Here is a 22213-nt window from a genome sequence, read left to right on the forward strand (position 1 = left end):
CACAAGAAGTAGTTTCTTCAAGGGTTACAAAGGTGAAAAAGGAAAACACTTTCCAATCTGTAGGAGCTTAAAATCCAGGAGGCATTCAAACACAGAGATAAAGCAGGATGTGGACACTGTAAAAGGAGGAACACACTGTGTGCTATGATCTAATCATGTCTTTGTTGTCCACAGTGAATACAGACAAAAGTGGGTTTAGACTAGTGGGACTGTCCTGGACCCAAATGTAAGAGTAATGAGAATTAAACATATTTCTAAGAGCAAAGCAGGGCATTGTTTATTACATCATCTTTTAGTCACATTTACTGGCTGAAAGACATGGGTAAATTACTACTCTCTGGGACTCTGTAAAAAGGCAGTATCACCTACCTAGTCAAGTTGCTCTGAAAATTTAATAAGTTAATGTATGTAAAGGAATATTTCATAGTGCCTAGCACAGGGTGGGTACCAGATAACCAGTAATTTCCTTCATTCTTTCTATGAAGTCAGGAGAAGAGGAGAGCAAGTGTAAAAGCATTTTGTTCATCTGGGTTAGGGTTTAGAAAGACAAAAGACTCTGGATGTATTAACATTAGAAAAAGAGTTTGCCAGTATATACAATGGAATATTACTCAGCCATAAAAAGAAATGAAATTGAGTTTTTGTAGTGAGGTGGGTGGACCTAGTCTGTCATACAGAGTGAAGTTAAGTCAGAAAGAGAAAAACAAACACCATATGCTAACACATATATATGGAATCTTTGGTTTTTTGTGTGTTTTTTTGCGGTACGCGGGCCTCTCACTGTTGTGGCCATAGCCAAACACTGATAAAAGACACTCCTGTAAGATCAACTGCCTCTTCAGTTCACCTTTAAGATTTAGACAGCTAATAATAAGTAGCAAAGGATCCATGCTCTTCTGAACTAGGAGAGGTAGAACAGCAAAAACTCAATTCTCTGCCTATTTCTTTTTTGTCTTCTAGACTACTTTTTAAAAGATGAGCCCTCAATAATTTGGCAAGTTCCTAAGATCCAACCAACAGGTTAAATAAAGGTGACACAGTGAGTAGTCTGGTATTTTGGTACTGTAGAATCCCAGGCAACTCACACTCTGCCATTCAAGTCTTGGTTCTTCTCAGCACTGTCCTATATGCTTCTGGAGGTAGAAAGGTACATCAGATGCTTCTTCTAACTTTATGCATTATTCAAGCTACTTGAAGAAAAGGCTAAAATGAAATGTCAATGAGACTGAGCATACAAGTTATATCACAAGGAAATGAGTCTCATCATCTTATAGTTGGAACTCAACACACTGAGGAATTAGAGTTCAAAATAAGAAAGTACATAATTAACTGACACCGTGGTGGGTACTTCAGGTAACCAGACTGTTGGAACTCAAAAGGAAAAAAGATTCCTATAAAATATTATAGACTTACTAATTTTTTAGGAATGTTCTGACCTCTTGTGATACTTCAAGCATAACTATTTTAAAGGAGTTTTTTGTTTTGTTTCTGTTTTTCAATAGAAGAGAGAACTTTCCCCCACCAAAAGCAATTTAATAACATTCTGAATAGTCATGGTAGTATCACTATTACCTTATTACCTACTCTTGTGATCAGATTTAAGAACAATGCCTTTATTAATGCAAGAACTTCTTCTACAGTCTCTTTGAGAGTTAGTCATTTTGCCTCTGCTTCCTTATCTTCATTGACAATTAGCTGAAAAGGCTGCCTACTTTTATTACTGGACATTTATATTTGTTTAAAAAGGACTACTTATGGTAAGCTAGAAATCTGAAGCTTCCAGTCACTCACCTGAGGCACATACTTTATAACAACACAGAATGGGTCGACTTTTTTCCATGTGATGTTAGTTAAAATATCTGAACACAGTTTCCTTTTCTTGAAGCTAATTATCCCTGGTGTTAACTAGGCCTCCTATGAGCTGGTTTCTGCACCATTCTAGACTGTCCTACTTCCTGCTCCAAGGAGACACTTTTCTTGGACAGTGTCTCTCAATAAAGTTTCAATATTACCATCACTGACATGCTCGACACTCTAGATATGATAACAGAATCATGAAATAATGCAACGTTGTTAGACCCTAGAAACATCAAAGTCTAACAAGTTCGTCCTATTGATGAAAAGAGTGAGGCGGCAGATACGTGACTTGCTCACAATCGTAAAACTTGTCTGAGGTAGAGCCAGGAAGCCAAGATCCCAGAGCCCTGCTACACAGCAGAGAACCTAGCATTTCCAGCTCTGTAACTTGCTCTCTTTCAATTAATGTAGCCCATTAAAAAAAAACTATCTCATTAGGAAGACTGTGCTCCACCATTTTACTCCACATGGAATTGGTCCGGAGCCTGTGCCTGCCATCTGGTATGAAAGAACCTAAGATTCTTAGATCTGAGTTGAGAGGAGGCTTCCAAAAGCCTGCCTTGAGAATAGTCACTTCTAAACACACACCTGTGATAATAAAGCACATCTGCCTTCGTAATTTTTAACTGTGAAGCACCGTCTCTTTTTTTAAAAAATTAATTTATTTATTTTTGGCTGAGTTGGCTCTTTGTTGCTGCATGCGGGCTTTTCTCTAGTTGCTGCGAGCGGGGGCTACTCTTTGTTCGGGTGCGTGGGTTTCTCATTGCAGTGGCTCCTCTTGTTGTGGAGCATGGGCTCTTCAGTAGTTGTGGCTCGTGGGCTCTAGGATGCAGGCTCAGTAGTTGTGGTGCACAGGCTTAGTTGCTCTGTGGCATGTAGGATCTTCCCGGACCGGGGCTCGAACCCATGTCCCCTGCATTGGCAGGTGGATTCTTAACCACTGCGCCACCAGGGAAGCCCCTCTCTTTTTCAGTCAAACAGAGAAGCTACATCCTTGGCCGCTCCGTCACAGTGTCTACATAACAGCAGCTTTTTTGAAGCCATGTTAGCGATGCAGGCTTAACAATGGAAGCCTATCTCACTTCATTTATCCGCTCCTCTGGACAGTTTGTATGAGGCTCCTCTTTATTTCCAAGTTTAAGCAGAAGGCATAAATTAATGTTAGCAGAGGCCTGTTTTTTAATTTTAAGTTGATCAGATTAAAATTATGACATGGAATCTAGACTATTCCTTGATGCTCTCAAGCTAGATCAGCATTTTACCTTTGTGTGTGTATGTGTGTGTTGTCATTGTTGAAAATAATGAGGTGCTATATTCATCTTGATAAGTTGTGAACTGCCTCTACCTCCTTCCCACGGTCCATCTCCAGTTCTCTATTAAATTTGCTATCTTTGGCATCTTCGTGTTACATAGAATGCTAGGTGTAGTTTAACATCTGTCTCTGTGAAAAATAGTATTTTCAGTGGAGGAGTTATATGGGTCAGCCCATGTATTAGCAAGTGAATTTGTCTCCACAAAATGAATATGTCAAGATGGGGACATTCTTTTTTTTTTTTTGAATAGACAAGTCCATATTCTGAAATAAAGATGGTGATAGATTGTACAGCCATACTATTTCCCTCTCCCTACCTCCCACTCATGGCTTCAAAAGGGTTCAGTAGACTTTCAGAGGTAGCAAACAGGTGAGAGTGGAGGTGATTTTTCCTCCACTTTCATTGGACGTGATTGGATTCCTCTCCACCTCCCTTGTGAGCTCAGCACTCCTATACAAGATGTCTTGTATGATGATAGTAACAAGTGAACAGGTGTGTACAGGTCTTTCCTGCTTGGTGGGCTCCTTTCTCTACCTCATACGCATATTTGTTCCAAGCAGGGCCTAACAAAACAACTTATACACCACAGAGTCTTGGTAAATATTTCAGTGACTAAAAGTATGAATAATAATAGTTACCATTTATTTAGTATCTATGACAGCCATAAACTATGCCAAGCCCTTAGAGTATGCAGTATTGCAATTAATCTTAACAACAAATTACACTCATTTTACATAGGAGACACCTAAGCTTAGAAAAGTTAAGTGACTTGCCAGAGATCATGTAGCTACTAAGTGGTAACTGCAACTATAATTTACACATCTGCTATATAAGTGTTTTAAATCTAATTTGAGTTATTTGAAACAATGAAGGAGGTAGAGTTAAACAGGCTAGATCCTAAAAGCTAATCAAGTTAGTCCAGTGGAAACAACAGGATTTTCACAGTCCAGTCACTATGAATACATAGAGGGACTAATGTGTCTTGGTTCTAAAAGAAATGACAAAAACAAAGCAAAAACTTATGCTCACTGGTGATCTTCTCCATACCTTTCTTTTTTTACTACTACTGAACAACCCAATCCTGAGATCAGCCCTCTCTCCAGAGCTCCCAATCTGTATATCTATCTCCTTGCTGGATAAACGCAGCCTCACACGCAAATTAATCCCGGCATGTCCAAAGTCACCATTTCTTCCCCAATGCAGTTCCTCCTCCTACACTTCCTATCCTAGCAAAGAGTGTCCTCATCTACCCAATTATACCAGCAGACATCTGGGGGTCATCCTTGAGTACTCTTTTTACCTCCACTTCCCATACTCAACCCTATCATTCAAGTCTGGTTGATTTAACCTCCTCACCATCTCTCAAAACTATCCCCTCTTCTCCATTCCCATCTCTACTGATTTGAGCTCACCCCTTTGTATGACACGCTGGGACGTCTACCAGCTGCAATACTCAAGTTACTTGAAGTTCCCCTGCACACACCAGGTAACTGCATACCTCAATGTCTTTGTTCTTGCTTTCTCCTTTTCTTGAACTGTTTTTCCCCTCTAGTTCACTTACCTTTTCCTAATTTGTTTTTATTTATTTATTTACTTGGTTGAACCAGGTCTTAGTTGCAGCAGGCAGGCTCATTAGCTGTGGCATGCAAACTCTTAGTTGCAGCATGCATGTGGGATCTAGTTCCCTGACCAGGGATCGAACCCAGCCCCCTGCATTGGGAGCACAGAGACTTACCCACTGTGCCACCAGGGAAGTCCCACCTTTTCCTAATTCATTAAAACTAAACTGTGGTATTACCTCCTGCAGGAACCCTCCCTCAATCCTAGGGTTGGGGTACATGGCCTTCCCGCTTGTTCTCTTTCCACCCTTGCTGTCTGTCTCATAACATTTGCAGGCTTGTACTTTAATGATCTGCACTGAAATCAACACTTAGGGTCCTTCTCCCCTACTAAGGCACTTAGAGATAGGTATCATGTATTATCCTTTTTGTCCTAAAAACTTAGCAGAGGCAATTACTTAACACATAGTGGCTATCCCAAAAGTGTATGTTGAAATGGTTCAGCATTCAAAATGGATAAAATATGATTATTATTCATGGGAGGGGTAGATAAGCATTTCTCTGATTAGAAATATTGACACTTTAATATTTCTGAGCCTTTAAAAATGTTCTTCCCTCTTTCTAGAATGTTTTCCTCCATTATTTTTCCTTTAAAAATTTTAACAATCCTGGGGCTTCCCTGGTGGCACAGTGGTTGAGAGTCTGCCTGCAGATGCAGGGGACACGGGTTCGTGCCCTGGTCTGGGAAGATCCCGCATGCCGCGGAGCGGCGGGGCCCATGAGCCATGCCCGCGGAGCCTGCGTGTCCGGAGCCTGTGCTCCACAAGGGGAGAGGCCACAACAGTGATAGGCCTGTGTACCGCAAAAAAAAAAAAAGAAAAAAATTAACAATCCTGCAAATTGATGTCATGGAAAAAACAAAAGCTAAGATGTCAGAGAGATCTGGATTTAAAACCACAACTTCAAGTCTAATTAGCTACATGATTTCAGTAAAGTTAGCCTCTTTACCTGGATTTAAAACCACAACTTCAAAAAAAAACCCACAACTTCAAGTCTAATTAGCTACATGATTTCAGTAAAGTTAGCCTCTTTGAGTCTTAATTTTTATGAAGAAAATGAGGTTTAATATAGTAATATTATGAAGTTGCTAATGTTATTAACATTTGTGACATTTCTAGCTTGGTAAACTGGCGTGATAGTAAAGATATTAACTGATAGGGAAAGCACTGGGGACAGGAAAGTATGGAGGATGAATGCAGTTAGTGAGGAACATGTGGTAATCCACTGGAGATGTTCCATAGGCCATGGGAAACAGAATATGGAGCCAAGAGATGGGTTTAGGAATCACTGGTAGCCATATGCAAGATGGAACATGGGAATAAATGAAGTAAATTAGGGAAATACAGAAGTCATGAAGAGATGTTCTACAGTATACCTTGATATTCTTAATCATCCCAGATGTAATTTAATAACTAGTTGTATAATTATACTGTTAGGGAAATTAATCTACCCTACCAGACAGAAAGTTCCATAAGGGTAGGCATTGCATTAGCTTCACTCACTAGTATTTTTCCAGCACTCAGTACAGTAATTATCTATACAAGGAGCTCAGGAAATGCTTACTGAGTTGATGAATGGTTGCATTGCATATAATACTCACCAATGGGCTTTCTAATCATTTGCTTTTGAAATTTGGTGACCTAAATAAATGGTAATGTGAGAATATAAATTCCTAATGAAAATGTCCTGAGGTGGGGGTAAAAATAAAAATCTCACAAGTTCCTGTTGTGGGCCAGACATTGTGCCATCTGCTTCTATACACGATCTCACTTCATTCTCATAATGTGCTGTAGTAAAATCATAGCTAAAATAAATGATTTGCTCATGACGTGAAAAATCAGTTTGCTCCATCTCTACAACATCCTTGATTTCTCACTTTCCCTCAACCTTCCAAATCCAATTTATCTAAATATAAGTCAGCCCTGTCAGCCCTATCTACAAAGCTATCTTAAATCTGTCCTCTTTCTCCATCTTAACTGTCACTACCTTGGTCTAAGCTACCATCATTTCCTGACTGGTCTTGAAATAACATCTTAACTAGTCTCCATGCTTCTATTCTTGCTTTTCTTTTTTTTCTTTAAATTTTTTATTTATATTATTTATTTTTTGGCTGCATTGGGTCTTCGTTGCTGCACGTGGGCTTTCTCTAGCTGTGGCGAGCGGGGGCTACTCTTCGTTGTGGTGCACGGTCTTCTCACTGTGGTGGCTTGTCTTGTTGCGGAGCATGGGTTCTAGGTGCACGGGCTTCAGTAGTTGTGGCACATGGGCTCAGTAGTTGTAGCTCGCGGGCTCTAGAGCACAGGCTCAGTAGCTGTGGCACATGGGCCCAGTTGCTCCACGGCATGTGGGATCTTCCCAGACCAGGGCTTGAACCCATGTACCCTGCATTGGCAGGTGGATTCTTAACCACTGTACCACCAGGGAAGCCCTATTCTCTCCTCTTTTCAATCCACATTCCACACACCAGAATTCCTGAATCAAAACAATGTCTTAAAACCATAAATCATATCAAATTTCTTCCTGCTTAAAACTTACACTGGCTTCCCATGTTACCCAAATGCCAATGCATTTCTATTCCTTATGTGTCTCTGCTGAACTGGCCACTGCCTCGATCTCTGACCACATCTCCTTCCTCTTTATAGCTTGCTCACTTCCTCACTAGGCTCCAGTCACAATGGCCTCCTTTCTGTTTTGAATATACGTTTTGAATATACAAAGCTTTTCCTGCCTCAGGGCCTTTATTTATTTATTTATTTTTTAATTTATTTTTGGCTGCATTGGGTCTTCATTGCTGCGCGTGGGCTTTCTCTAGTTGCGGTGAGCAGGGGCTACTCTTCATTGTGGTGCATGGGCTTCTCATTGTAGTGGCTTCTCTTGTTGCAGAGCACGGGCTTCAATAGCTGTGGCTCACGGACTCTAGAGCACAGGCTCAGTAGTTGTGGCGCGCGGGCTTAGTTGCTCTGCGGCATGTGGGATCTTCCTGGACCAGGGCTTGAACCCGTGTCCCCTGCATGGGCAGGTGGATTCTTAACCACTGCGCCACCAGGGAAGCCCCTGACTCAGGGCCTTTGAGCTTGCTGTTGCCTCTGATTTTCGTAAGGCTGGTTCCGCTGCATCATTCAACTCAAATGTTATTTTGCTCACAGAGGACTTTTCTTACCATCTTATCTGGTGGCGGGTAGTAACACATTAGACTCCTTTGTATTATTTCTTTCATGACATTTATTACTATTTGAAATTGTTTACTTCTTTCTTATGTATTTTCTTTCTCTGCAGCTGTAAAATATAATGACAAAGCTCACAGGGGAGAGGAGAGAGACCTTTTAAATTATCTTGATTGACAAGTTATTCGACAAATATAACCATAAAATAAGATTCTTGTCTCAGCTTCTTTCATTAATTAATTCATTCATTTTTACTTTAAAAGATTATTACTTTACTGGGCCTTTTGAATCTCTCTTTTCTTTAGCAAGCAATAGCCAACTAAAGTGACCCCTTGACATATTTAGATTTAATATTTATTGCTTCAGCTCCCTGAGAGACCCCATGAGGCCACAACATAGCACCTTTTGGGTTTGCTAAGGAATGAATTTAGTTACTTTCATGTAGCAGATGGTGAGTAAGCTTTGCTTATAGAGTCATTCTCAGTTATTATATGTTCTTATAGGAAGGCAGTTATTTTATCTCAATTTTATTAATAAACTGAATAAGAAACCATAGTGGTATTAAAAAATTAGGATATTAAGGGCTTCCCTGGTGGCGCAGTGGTTGACAGTCCACCTGCCGATGCAGGGGACGCGGGTTCATGCCCCGGTCTGGGAGGATCCCGCGTGCCGCGGAGCGGCTGGGCCCGTGGGCCATGGCCGCTGAGCCTGCGCGTCCAGAGCCTGTGTTCTGCAACGGGAGAGGCCACAGCAGTGAGAGGCCCGCGTACCGCAAAAAAAAAAAAAATTAGGAAATTTAAGAGCATCCTAGAATATAGTCTTCATAAATGTCAAGTTGTTTCCCCAAATCTATGTCTATACACATTAAAGAAAAAGACGATACTCCAACTAAATTGGTCTACCTGGTTAACTACAGTAATGCCATGATTAATAACAAATGTTATGCTTCCAAAAAGCCTACTATTAATCTATAACCATGATAAAGACTGGCCACAGAAAAATGCAGAAACCATTTTAGACATGAAAGTAGCTGAGTCACTGTGGCTTTTGGTAAAGGAGAGGTTTCTATATTTAAAAACAAAGATATCATAATATTGGTTTTTAAAGTGTCCTGCAAGCTGTGGATAATATATGCTATATAACTGTTGACTTATCTTAGGAAGGAGGAAGAAATTAAACACAAAACAACCAGAAACAGCCCTTAAGCCCAGTGTGGACAGAGAGGAATAAATGAACCCTGGGGCAAGGGATGAAAGAGGAAATATTCCATTCTTTTTGTATATATCATGAGCCCAGAGTTGTGCCTGGTGCTAGGTAGAATACAAAACTAGCACACAATGGCATCCTAGACTTTATGGTAGAGACAAGACCCATGAGCAGGACAATTAGGAGGTCCACGTGACACTGTGTAATAATGTGCCCAGTAGGTACAGTTGAGGCCAGAAGGTACATCTGAAGCTAGATTATGATGAAAATGAAATGCTAGAGGATGCACTTACAGCGGACAACAGACAGGTGAAGAATACAGTGAAGACAATTTTTAGAATGACTAATCTGGTAGCATAGGTCAAGGGAGTTTAAGAGAGGAAGACATCGAAGGTAGATAAGTCATAAAGCTCTTGCAGTATGCCAAATGTGAGAAAATGAGAGCCTGGACTGGTGTGGTTGTCATGGAAACAGAGCCAAGCTTGAATCTGAGAAGCCTTATGAAGGAATAACAGCTCTTCGTTATCTTTGTGTAACTTTCCAAGTATATGTAGCTTATTATGTCCTCCTTTATATAACTCACTGATACAAAACTGCCAGAGATAATATTCTTTACCAAATCAGGGGAAAAGGTCCACCATGGAGAAAACACCCATGATATACGAACAAGGTGGCTCTCTTTTTTTTTTTTTTTTTTTACATCTTTATTAGAGTATAATTGCTTTACAATGGTGTGTTAGTTTCTGCTTTAAAACAAAGTGAATCAGTTATACATATACATATGTTCCCATATTTCTTCCCTCTTGCGTCTCCCTCCCTCCCACTCTCCCTATCCAACCCCTCCAGGTGGTCAAGAAGCACCGAGCTGATCTCCCTGTGCTATGTGGCTGCTTCCCACTACCTATATTCCCACCAACAGTGCAAGAGTGTATCCTTCTCTCCACACCCTCTCCAGCATTTACTGTTTCTAGATTTTTTGATGATGGCCATTCTGACTGGTGTGAGATGATATCTCATTGTAGTTTTGAGTATGGTGTTAGGGATTGATCTAATCTCATACTTTTACATGTACCTCTCGAGTTTTCCCAGCACCACTTGTTGAAGAGGCTGTCTTGTCTCCACTGTACATTCCTGCCTCCTTTATCAAAGATAAGGTGACCATATGTGCGTGGGTTTATCTCTGGGCTTTCTATCCGGTTCCATTGATCATTGCTTATCTTAAGTGTGTTTGGGGTCTCCTTTTCGCAGGCTGCAGGTTCATAGTTCCCGTTGTTTTTGGTGTCTGTCCCCAGTGGCTAAGGTTGGTTCAGCGGGTTGTGTAGGCTTCCTGGTGGAGGGGACTAGTGCCTGTGTTCTGGTGGATGAGGCTGGATCTTGTCTTTCTGGTGAGCAGGTGCACGTCTGGTGGTGTGTTTTGGGGTGTCTGTGGACTTACTATGATTTTAGGCAGCCTCTGTGTTAGTGGTTGGGGTTGTATTCCTGTCTTGCTAGTTGTTTGGCATAGGGTGTCCAGCAGTGTAGCTTGCTGGTTGTTGAGTGAAGCTGGGTTGCTGGCGTTGAGATGGAGATCTCTGGGAGATTTTTGCCGTTTGATGTTATGTGGAGCTGGGAGGTCTCTTGTGGACCACTGTCCTGAAGGTGGCTCTCTTAAAGTTGACTTTGAGGCACAAACTTTGGTTAAAAGTTCCATTGGTTTGGTCACTTTCTGTCAAAGTCTAATTACTAATGGAGTTCAAACCATAATATATTAAGCTGAACTGAGCAGAAGCTGATTCAGTAGCACTCTTCAGTTGTCTAGGGACACCCTGATTATCACCGAATGAGCAATAAGTGAGAATGTAAGGTCTAGTAAGCTGCCGTCTCTAAAAAGAAACACTTCATATGCAGCTCCTTTCCTTAAAATTGAAGAAAGAACATGACAGGGAAGTTTTTGAGAGGACGAGAAAGAGAGTGAGAGAAAATGGAGAAGAGCAATGACTCTTAGTATCTTGGCAAGTCTCCCTGACAGCACCTGGAAAATGCTGCTGAGTTTGCCGCTCCCTTTCCATCCTCACTGTTACAGCCTTGGGTAAAGAAGCCTTCATTATTTCTCCCCTTAAGAGTCTTCTAACTAGTCTCCATATTTATTACCAGTCTCTTCACATTTCAGTCTCTTTCTCTCACTGTCTTCAAAATTATCTTCCTAAAATATCCTATCTGACCCTGTAACTGTTTAAGGGTACCCTCTGGCCCACAGGTTCAATGGCTAGTACTCAACTCTAACCATAAGACACCTTTCAGACAATCTAGACCTATCCTACCTTTCCAATTACATCTGTTAGCTTGACCTTTCATGCCCAATGTTCTCATGGAGCTTATTCCCAAAAGTGTTGTATTTTATGACAACAATTTTATGACAATAAAATATTGTATTTTAGTCTGTTCCTTACATATGCTGTTCTCTTTACCTGAAATATCACTCCTTGTCTTTTCTTGCTAATCTTTCAAGACTCAAATGTCATTTTCTCTTTCAAGTAATCCTTGTCATTACCTCCTTCCTCCATCTTTTCATCCTGTCCCATTTGTTCATGACTGTATTTGTACACCTGTCTGTCTCCCCTACTTCTCTTTGAACCCCTCGAGATTAACTACAACATACTCAGCATTGCATCTCCACTACCCAACAGCTCCTAGTCAGGTGGTCACAGATCATTCAAATAAATGCTGAGTAAATGAATGAATGACTGAATTTCAAATGATGAAGTGAGTTATGAATAGATTAAAATATGAGCTTAAGTTTTAAAAAGATATGTATTAAACTAGAGAATGGTAAGTATGTATCTCTTATTTAATGTCTAAATTTGTAAGAAGAAAGGTCAAAATGAAAGCAAGTGCAATGTTTAAGGATTTCAAAAGAAGAGAGGGAAAATACTGACATAAGAAAACAGTGTAAATGCCATAAGAAAATAAATAAAACTCAATGTTATTTAGCAATTTGCTCACTCTCATTTGATAGTTCCTTCAGAAACAAATAAATTTGATTTGGGGAGGGTAGGGGCTCAGTCATCAGACTGGCTAGCTCTCTGGAGGTGGATCAATGGACAGATCTACGTACTTTGCAGAAGGGACACAAATGGAAGTCCAGAAGCTACTGTTTTAGTTTAAATTTTGATGCATAAAATATATTGAGAAGGGAATATTAAATAAAACAAGATGTTCCATTTCACATGGAAACAAAGTATAAGTGTTGATGGAAGTAGTGACTTATTTGGCTATAGGTAATAAGTATGCAAAATCAAATCATTAACGGTTCTCAAACAACAGTTTCTAAGCAATGCCAACATGTGCCCAAACTAATATTAATATAAAATACACCTTTAAAAAACCATCTGATTGACAAGTTAATGTGCCAAGAAGGCAGATGTTCAGAATTTAGTAATAACAGGATTGAAATCAAACTCAAGAAAATGACACAGAAATCACTGTGGTAAATGGAAGATACTTCCATATGTCTTCCCTACAAGCTATTACATTTAGAGAAGATAAAAACTACAAGTAGGGGCTTCCCTGGTTGCGCAATAGTTAAGAATCTGCCTGCCAATGCAGGGGACATGTGTTCGAGCCCTGGTCTGCGAAGATCCCACATGCCGTGGAGCAACTAAGCCCGCGAGCCACAACTACTGAGCCTGTGCTCTAGAGCCCGTGCTCCGCAACAAGAGAAGCCAACTCAATAAGAAGCCCATGCACTGCAATGAAGAGTAGCCCCTGCTCGCCGCAACTAGAGAAAGCCCGTGCACAGCAACGAAGACCCAACACAGCCAAAAATAAATAAGTAAATAAATTTATTTTTTAAAAAAACTACAAGTAAATGGGTAAGATATTTGAAATGGAACCAGCCAGGCTAGATAAACAATGTAACCAAAGAATTAAGTTCCAATTTCTATCTGTTTCACATTTGCATATAGTTTTGTTTTCTTTCCCACCAGTGACACCCCAGGTTATAATGCTCTGAGCATGGGATACCACAACATTTAAATCAAAATTGAAAAATCTAGCCAACCTTCAAGAACTGAAAATCTAATGTGTAAGCATTCCACTGTATGTAAGACAATGGGCCCTAAGAGCAGGTGTAACCACTCTAAGGTTTATGGTCTGCCCATAACCCTGGAGAAGCAGTGCAGGTTGTAGACCTGACAGAGTGAGTACTTGAATACATGTACTCAAAAGCTCCTGCAGGGCCTGAATGGTCCTGTTCTTAAAAGAGGTCTTACTCCTTTAGGTGTCCAAATACCACTGTCAATTCTGCTATCTTTGCTCTGAAATGAGAACACATTTCTTTTCCAACAAGAATGCATCATCTGTAAGTGTGCTCAGCAAGAACTTCTTTGATTTCTTCTCTTTACCTTAAAAAATTGCCTAAACATAGCATAAAATACCAAGTCATGATAATCACAATTATACATATAATCCCTTTACTAAAATTGCTTATTTTATTAAAGTGGTAGTTGAATGAAAAACTAAACAATATGAGAGTAACATTTAATTCTCTATTTTAACATCACTCATCTGGAAATATTTTATTTTGAATACTGCAGTATATTCCATCCAATGAGAAAAAAAAAAGAACTTTCCAAGAGCCTGCTTAAATGTCACCAAAACCAAAATCGGTCCTATTTGAAGCACACCAACTTCCATAATTTTATAATTAAGGAGAAGGCACTTATTTATTTAAAAAATTTTTTTGGCTGTGCAGTGCGGCTTGCAGGATTTTAGGTCCCCCAATCAGGGATTGAACCTGGGCCACCACAGTGAAAGCGCCAAGTCCTAACCACTGGACCGCCAGGGAATTCCCAAGGAGGAGGCATTTATAATTTAATAATTAAGAATAAATTGACATACTGAGCTTCTTCCAAGGCTCATCCTTTAAAATGGAGCTGGCTTACCCATGCAAGGCTTGCAGAATATGTAAAAGTCTAGTAGCAGATCAGCACCCACTCTACTACCCATTCCCTCATCCTCTCCTCCCACCTCTGGGCTCCCTATCTCTGGGCCACCCACCTTTACACTTATTTTGATTTGCATCCAGGCAGGTCTGTCTATTCTTGGCTTTGTACTCAGGTTCCTAAAACTCACCTCAGGCCAGCCTTACCTGATGGCCCAGGCTTGTTTCAGTTACTTCCTTCAGTTCATCTGCTCAACTCTCCACTTTTACAGTGTAATAATACCACCTCTGGGTAGATGATACCCCCACTACCAGTCCCACACCTGCTGGGATCAGTCTCTCCCACTTCCTACCACAACACGGAAGCAATCTCAGACTGGTGATTTCAAGGTGATGTCAAAAAAGAAAAGAAACCTGAGAAAGGTAAATACAATAAATTAACAAAGAGCACTAAAGTGAAAGGAGAATAGATCAAGAGTAGTCAAATCTATAGTTATTCAAATAAAAGAGAAAAATACCAAAGGTGCAAAGATATGTACTGACCTCTCAATTATCAACAGAGAATGGTGGCACTAATTTCAAACTAAGGATTAACATAGATTCAAATGTGTATTGTAATTCTATTTGAATAGCTCATATAGTAGGAAAAACCTTAGTTTAATGATTGAAGTCATTCAGTGAAGAACTAACTCAGAAAGAGCTAGGAATGCAGTTAGATTTCTTATCTGATATTCTCTCATAGCTTCACTCCAATCTAACATACCCACAAAAAGTGTAACCTTGCCCATGATGCAAAGTGCCACCTACACAGAGATGCAGAGCTGACCCAGGGGAGAGTAACAAATGAACAAGCTAGTTTCAAAGAGCTTCCCTCAAATTCTTTAAACAGCATTTAAGTAAAGTAAAGCAGGTATTCAAAAGCACTTACTCTACAAGAATTAAATCACAAGCCACTGCAGCTGCTGACCTTCGACACACCCAGAAAGGAGTTCAGGGTGGAGGTCAGGAATGAGGCACTCTGTGCTCTGGGGAAAACTGACAGAACAGGCCTTCAGATAGTTGGATGTTTTCAGGATAAGATTTTATGAGCCCAATTTCTTGCATCTTCTCATATCTAGAAAAGCACTAGAATCATTAATGGAGACATCTGCTCCTCATGACTAGAAGCAACCTTCTTGTGAGTAGCAGCAGCCTTCTGCCAAAATGTGTGTTTGACTGCACGTATCCCCCTTCACCAAAATCACATATATATTGACCTCCCCCTTTACCACTTTGGAGCAGTTCCTCAGAGTTCTCTGAATGGCTGCATCACGGGCTAGAGTCCTCATTTTGCCCAAAAATAAAACTTAACTCATAACTCTCATGTTGTGCTTTTTTTTTTTTTTTTTCAGCCAACATAAATAAGCTATAACACAACAGTATTTCCTGGGAGTTATCTCTGTTTAGGATGGTAATGTAAAAATGGAGTAAGGTCAGTGAAAATCAGAGGTTAGATGTGAGCTGGACCTGAAAAACATGTAGATTCAGAAAGTCTGAAAGGCTATTCCCAGACAGAAAGCAGACAAACCCAAGGTGTATGAGGCTAATCTGAGTCTACTTCTAGTTTAGCCAGAGTAGAGATAGGTGATGAGATTAGAACCGCCCATGTGAATAGAGTGTGAAAGGTTTTCAGGAATAGACTAAGGTATCTGAACTCCATTTCCAAACTTTAAGAATCAGTGAAGTCCTATTAAATATGGGAAAAGAGGGATGCAAACAGTGTCTCAGCCTGTACTTGACACCAATAGCATTAACTGAGGGAAATTTTAATCAGTGCATAATTATTTAAATTAAAAATATTTAATTTGGGAAACATGAGACTTCTGTATTCAAAAGAAGGAGTTTTCAGCATATATAAACTATGTGAAAAGATCTGTATTTACTGGATAAACAGTTAACAAATATTAATCAAAAGAAGCAATGGTTAGTGTGGTTTCCTTCTCTCCAATATAACACTTGAAAACAAAGCATAGATCTTTAGGGAAAAAACAATTCTACCTCAAATATTGCTTTCGATGAGGTGCAATCTACTTAAATACAACAACTGCAAAAGGGATGAGGTTAATCCTTTGGTCCTTTGCTACTCTGTGCATCAATCCTGGAATTAGGGATGCTTGCTGAACATGCAGAAATGCACTTGCCACTTTGGGGAATAAATAGTAAGCTTCAGGCTGTTTCTAAGAAATAAATAGACTACCTGGAGAATGCAGAACAAATACATATGAAATATCTAAATAAAACCAAAGAGCGAATGATACATTTTGTAACTGCAGCAGATGCTCATTTCAGGCAGAAAGAGAAATGGTTAAAGAACCATTCTTTAAAGGAGGTAGGATTTAAGCTATAACATAGGGGCTAGAAGGTACTGTATAAAAAGAGAAAAGGGGACATGATGTATAAAATGAAGATGGTTTCAGGATACAGTGCTAGAGTTTAGCTCAAAGACTTTCAATGATAGAATGAAAAGATGAATATAGCATAAGAATCAAGGACATGATAACAGATGTGCAGATCACTATCTATGTAAATAGCGCCCCCTGAAGTTGCGTGTATATAAGCTGCCTTACCCCCATATGAATAATGATAATAATAATGAAAAAGAAATATCAAAGGCCTCTGAAAACTTTATACAGGGTGGCTAAAGATATAAAATTGGAACTTGAGCTAGGACAAAATTTAGGAATTATTTTCTTTGGAAAGTGAATTTATGCAATGCACAAATGCAGAAGGCCCAAAGATATATCTATTACTAAAGGCTCAGGAAGAAGAGGAACCCACCAAAGGGGTGAGCAGAGAAGTAAGGTTTCTGAACAGTAGAGAATTGGGGAAGAACAGAATGGTACCATCTCTGCAGAATGTTTTTTTCCCCCCAATGAGTTTAACTAGAGAGTTATGACTAAGTGGGAAGTAAACCACGAAAACTTCTGTTCATATACTTAATCAGCTGTTTTTCTGAGCAGCTCCTATGTCTTAAGACACAAGATTAACATACCATTTTGTTCAGCTGTTGGAATTTAGTACCCATGTGTCCATGCTTCAATTTCTCCAGTTATTAAAAATTTCAAGTTGCAAAATTAAACATATTGTGCAAAGAATACCCTTTAATAGATACAGGGCTATTCAGGTGATCACTTTCTTCTTGAGCGACCTTTGGTAGTTTGTATTTTTTTAGGGATTTGTCCAAGTTCTCAAATTTATTGTCATAAAGTTGTTCACAATATTCCTTTATTAATGTTTGTAGAATCTGTTAGTGATGTCATCTTTCTCATTTCCGTTATTGGTAACTGTGTTTTCTCTATTTTTTTTCCTGGTCAGTCTGCTTAGAAGTCTTATTAGGTACATAAACGTTTATCATCTTGACATGTGTTCTCTATTTGTTTGATCTACTCTTTTCCCCTTTTCCTTTTTTTCCTGCTTCTTTTAAACATTTTTTACGGTTTTATTTTATTTTCTTTGTTGGCTTTCTAGCTATAACTCTTTGTTTTGTTATTTTAGTAGTTGTTTTTGAGTTCCTTTAACTTATCACCATCTACCTTCAAGTGATATACACTTCACATACAGTATAAGCGCCGTACAATGGTCATACTACCACTTCTTCCCTCCTGGCTTTTATTCTATTTCAGGTATCCCCGGCTTTTTCAAAGTTCACTTGTGCCACTTCACTTTTACTAAAGACCCACATTAGCACCTGCTTTCGCTAACTAAAGAAATCCAAAGAGGACCTTCACTTTTACAAAAGTGAAGCAAGCTGAGCTGTTATGGAGGCAGCACACACTCAGAGCAGGGAGAGTGGCACCGGCAAGCTCCTCCCTTGGGAACTATACTCAGCATCTCAGCATCAAGCTACCATAGCTTTGAACTGTATCTGTGAGCATCTGTGCTTCATCTCGATTATCCCACAATACAGTGTTATTATTTTTGTTTAAACAGTGAATTATATTTTTGAGACAATTAATAAGAAAAAAGTTTTAGATATTCACCTTTTAGTCACAGGATTTCCTTTAACATTTTTAATAACTCATATCTGCTATTATGAATTCTTTCAGGTTTTGTGTGTCTGTAAAAGTATTTTGCCTCAGTTTTTAAGAAATAAATTTTCCTTTTTTTTGGTTACGTACTTTATTATTATTATTATTTTTTTTTTTTTTTTGCGGTACACGGGCCTCTCACTGCTGTGACCTCTCCCGTTGCGGAGCACAGGCTCCTGACGCGCAGGCTCAGCGGCCATGGCTCACAGACCCAGCCACTCCACGGCATGTGGGATCTTCCCGGACTGGGGCACGAACCCGTGTCCCCTGCATCGGCAGGCGGACTCTCAACCACTGCGCCACCAGGGAAGCCCTGGTTATGTACTTTAAAGATGTTGTTCCTGTGTCTTATTGCTCTCATTGTTCCTAAAGAGAAATCTGCTTAACACTGATCTTTGTTCTTTCGTTAGATATTGCATCTCATTTCTTAGGCAATTTAAAGATTTATCACTGGTTTTGAGCAATTTGATTATGACATGCCTTGGTGCAGTCTTCTTCATGTTCCTTTTGCTTGGAATTTTACTGAACTCAGATCTGTGGGTTTACAGTTTTCATCAAATTTGGAAAAACATCAGCCACTATTTCTTCAAATGTTTTTCTGCCCCTTCCCCCTTGCTTCTTCAAGAACCCCAATTACATATCCAGGAGGCTTTCTGAAGTGTCTCACAACTCCTTATTCCTTTCTTTCTTTTTAAAAATCCCTTCTTTAAATTTTGCATACTTTCAATTGCTATGTCTTCAAGTCCATTAATCTTTTCTTCTATAATGTCACATCTGCCATTAATCCCATTTAATATATTTATTAGCTCTATTATAGTAATTTTTATATCTTGAAATTCAATTTGTGTCTTTTTAAAATATTCTACATTTTTTCCTTAACTTTTTGAACATATGACATAAAGTTATAATTAGTGTGTTAATGTTACTGCTGATTATAACATGTGGACTTATTTTGATCAGCTGGTTTTTCTCCTCACTGTGGATCAAAATCTGCTTTGACCACATAGATGAAGATGATTCTAAGAGGTTAAAAAGTAATGTTTCATAAGCAGGGGTGAGTTTGCCCCCCAGGGGACTTTTGGTATTGTCTGGAGACTTTCTGTCTTCACTGGTGAAGTACTACTGGCATCTATCAGATAGAGGTCAGGAATACTGCTAAACATCCTATACTGCATAAAACAGCCACTCATAACAAAGAATTAGCTGGCCCAAAGTGTCAGTAGTACTGAGTTTGAGAAACCCTGCTGTAGAAAAATAGGATGAAAGGAACTCAGGTCCCTGAATGATCTGATGGAGCTGAGCTGCATGCAGGCCTGTACCCCCGGCCTATTTCTACAGTCTGTCACATTAAAAACAAAAACAAAAACCTTCTTTCTTATTTAAGGCACTGTATTTTGGGTTAGTACAGCAGTTTAGCCTATACTCTGATACAGAAATTGGTACCCGGGAGTGAGGTGCTGCCAAAGTTAAAACTTAAAACTTAGGTTCTCCAGCTTTGTGTCTGAGTGAAAGACAAGGCAAGAGAACATATACTGCAAACTGGTAAACTGGTGATCCTTTTTACGCCATGTCACAATATTGGTAGAACTGTTGGCCTGTGATAACTTAAAAGGTACACTATTATGTGTCTATGATACTTGTCACTCTAGAGAAAGTGGTTGGAAAGTGGTCTATAAACTAAACTGCTCGAGTACAGTGATCTGAGGCCTCAGAGCTGGAAAATCTAACTTGTCCCCGTACTAGAAGGATAAACAGGCTCTATATTTTTCCATAAGTATCTCTCATTACGACTTCTCAGCCAAAATACAGAGACAGCCAAGAGGCGAAGATCAAATTAAGGGTGTTGCCTTCCCACTCAAACTTGTGGTTTTAGCTGGCCTTAGTGAAACCACTATTAAAATGGGGGAAGAAGAGAATGGGCCACTAAAAACAAACAGACAAACAAATAAGACAAGAAGACTTAAGAACTATATCTAGAGGAAAGCTTTGGATCTGTTTACTCATAATGAACTGACTGCAACCAAAAAACCAAAAGTCTACAAAAATATTGAGGGAATTAATTTCTAAAAGAAATCAAAAGGCTAGCCTAAAAAAACCCAGCCTATTTATTTGATCACTAAAACAACTCTCAGGCTTCCAAATCTCCACAGATAGGAGGCAACCTCTGAAAACTGTACAGCTTCCAAGGAGAGTTTACTCTCAAACAGGAACTTAGATGTCGCCACAGGGGACAATGGATAATGGCACAGCTGTTAGAAATTAGAACCAGTGGGCAGCCAGATGGGCTAACCAGGAAAGCTTCTCTACTGCTAAAGCATGGAATCTTGTACATTTCTATGGCCCACTGATTATGGTGTGTTTCCCATTCTTCCCTTTTCAAAATGAGAGTTTTTACTGCAGTTATACTTTTGCCTACCACTTCTGTACACTGGATGTGAGATGAGCAGATACCTTGTCGCTGGACTGTGAGGAATCATCCCAGACCTCATATACAGGACTGTGAATTATCCAGAGAGCCTTGACTTTGAGCAGATGAAGTAACTGAATGGGGCCTTTGAATGTCTCCCTTGGGAAGGAGGGAGTATTTACGCGTGGAAATAAAGGTGACTATAGATATTGAATGGCCAGAGGGACAGGTAAACTACGGCTGACTATAAATTGTTCTCTAAAAAATTTCCCCCTTCTTCCATAGACATAATTGTTTTAACAGGGCACATGGCTGCTGAGCTACAGACTGTATTTCTTAGTTCCCTTGCAGCTAAGTGTGGCATGGACAAACATTTTGTCGTTGGAATATGAGCAAAAGTAATATATTCTAATTCCTCACTATTTGCTTAAAATAAAATTGTTTGCTTTCCATTTTTGCTTAAAATTTCCCCCTCTCTCTGAAATGGAACTTAGATATGGCATTGACTTAGTTTTAACCATGTACATGAAGAGAACATCCTAGGCGACAGCAGAGCAAAAACATATATGGAATCTAAGTCATCTCATGGGCTGGGCTGCCTGCCTTTCTGGGCCAGTCTTCTTCTTTCTGGACTGGTATGTATGTGTAAAGAAAAATAAACTATCTTATTTTAACCACCATATTTTTCATGGTTTCCCTTTCATGTGCTCTTTCTCTTTTTAAACAGCAGCTTAGCCTATACCCTAATTAATCAAAGTTACATATGCCACAAATAAAAGATTCTGTTATAAATTCATCTGGTTATGTCAAACCCAAATTTCCCTAGTCAAAGGAAAACAGCAAAGGAGAAAAAAGAGCAAGCCTATGGAGTGTTTGGTTATTGTATTTCTGGTAAAAGGGGTATATTTTAACCTTTTCTCAACGTGCATAAACCAAGTATCAAATAAATTTTTATATGCTTCAGTTGAATTTCCTCTGACTGGTTATCCTATTGTGATAATATCTATCGATTGCCACAGTGAGTCATCAACTCTGTCAGCACTTTAATGAACAAAATTAGTCTATTCCATGCTGAAAAGCAATACCAGCAACTCTTGCAGATAAAAAGGGTCATAAAAACTTATTGAGCAGTGACATCCTCTGACAAAGGCTCTTGATAACATCTCCCTATGATCAGCTTGCACACAATGATTGGTCAGAGTGAAATGGAGTTTGAGTACGGCATTAAACAGAATTCAGGGATGACTTCATACATCTTAAAGGCTATGAAAGAAGAAATGGATAGGCTGAACTCAGGAATCAGATATTATTCTAGTTAGTTAAGAGCAGAGAATATTTTAATTTCATGATCATTCTTGATAGTGAGTTGGTTTTCATTAGCCTAAATTCAATTATTTGTTGACATAACAATGGCTCCTAGTTGCTCTGGCTCTGTTTCTGTCCTATTCGACCAGTGACATTTTAAAATTGGGATGACTATCTTTAAACATGCAGTTGAAGGAGTTCAAAACACACTACCCCAAAATATGGCACCTTGGAACACTGAATATTTTAAGCTGAAGGAGTTTGAGAAAATTGTCTTTCCCTACCCTTCCCCCTGAAGCAGGTCATAACACCCTCATGTGAGAGGTGCCCTTCCTACACCTGGAGGAAGAACCA

The 22213-nt window shown here is 39.4% G+C and overlaps 1 protein-coding gene across 4 annotated transcripts in view; it reads right to left on the minus strand.

Moving 5' to 3' along the window:
• RABGAP1L (RAB GTPase activating protein 1 like) overlaps positions 1 to 22213 on the minus strand; it is a 668427-nt gene that overhangs the window by 151416 nt on the left and 494798 nt on the right. The window lies entirely within an intron of this gene.

The sequence above is a fragment of the Neophocaena asiaeorientalis genome, unplaced genomic scaffold (assembly GCF_003031525.2).
Source record: "Neophocaena asiaeorientalis asiaeorientalis breed wild unplaced genomic scaffold, Neophocaena_asiaeorientalis_V1.1 scaffold182, whole genome shotgun sequence".
Taxonomy (NCBI): Eukaryota; Metazoa; Chordata; class Mammalia; order Artiodactyla; family Phocoenidae; genus Neophocaena; species Neophocaena asiaeorientalis.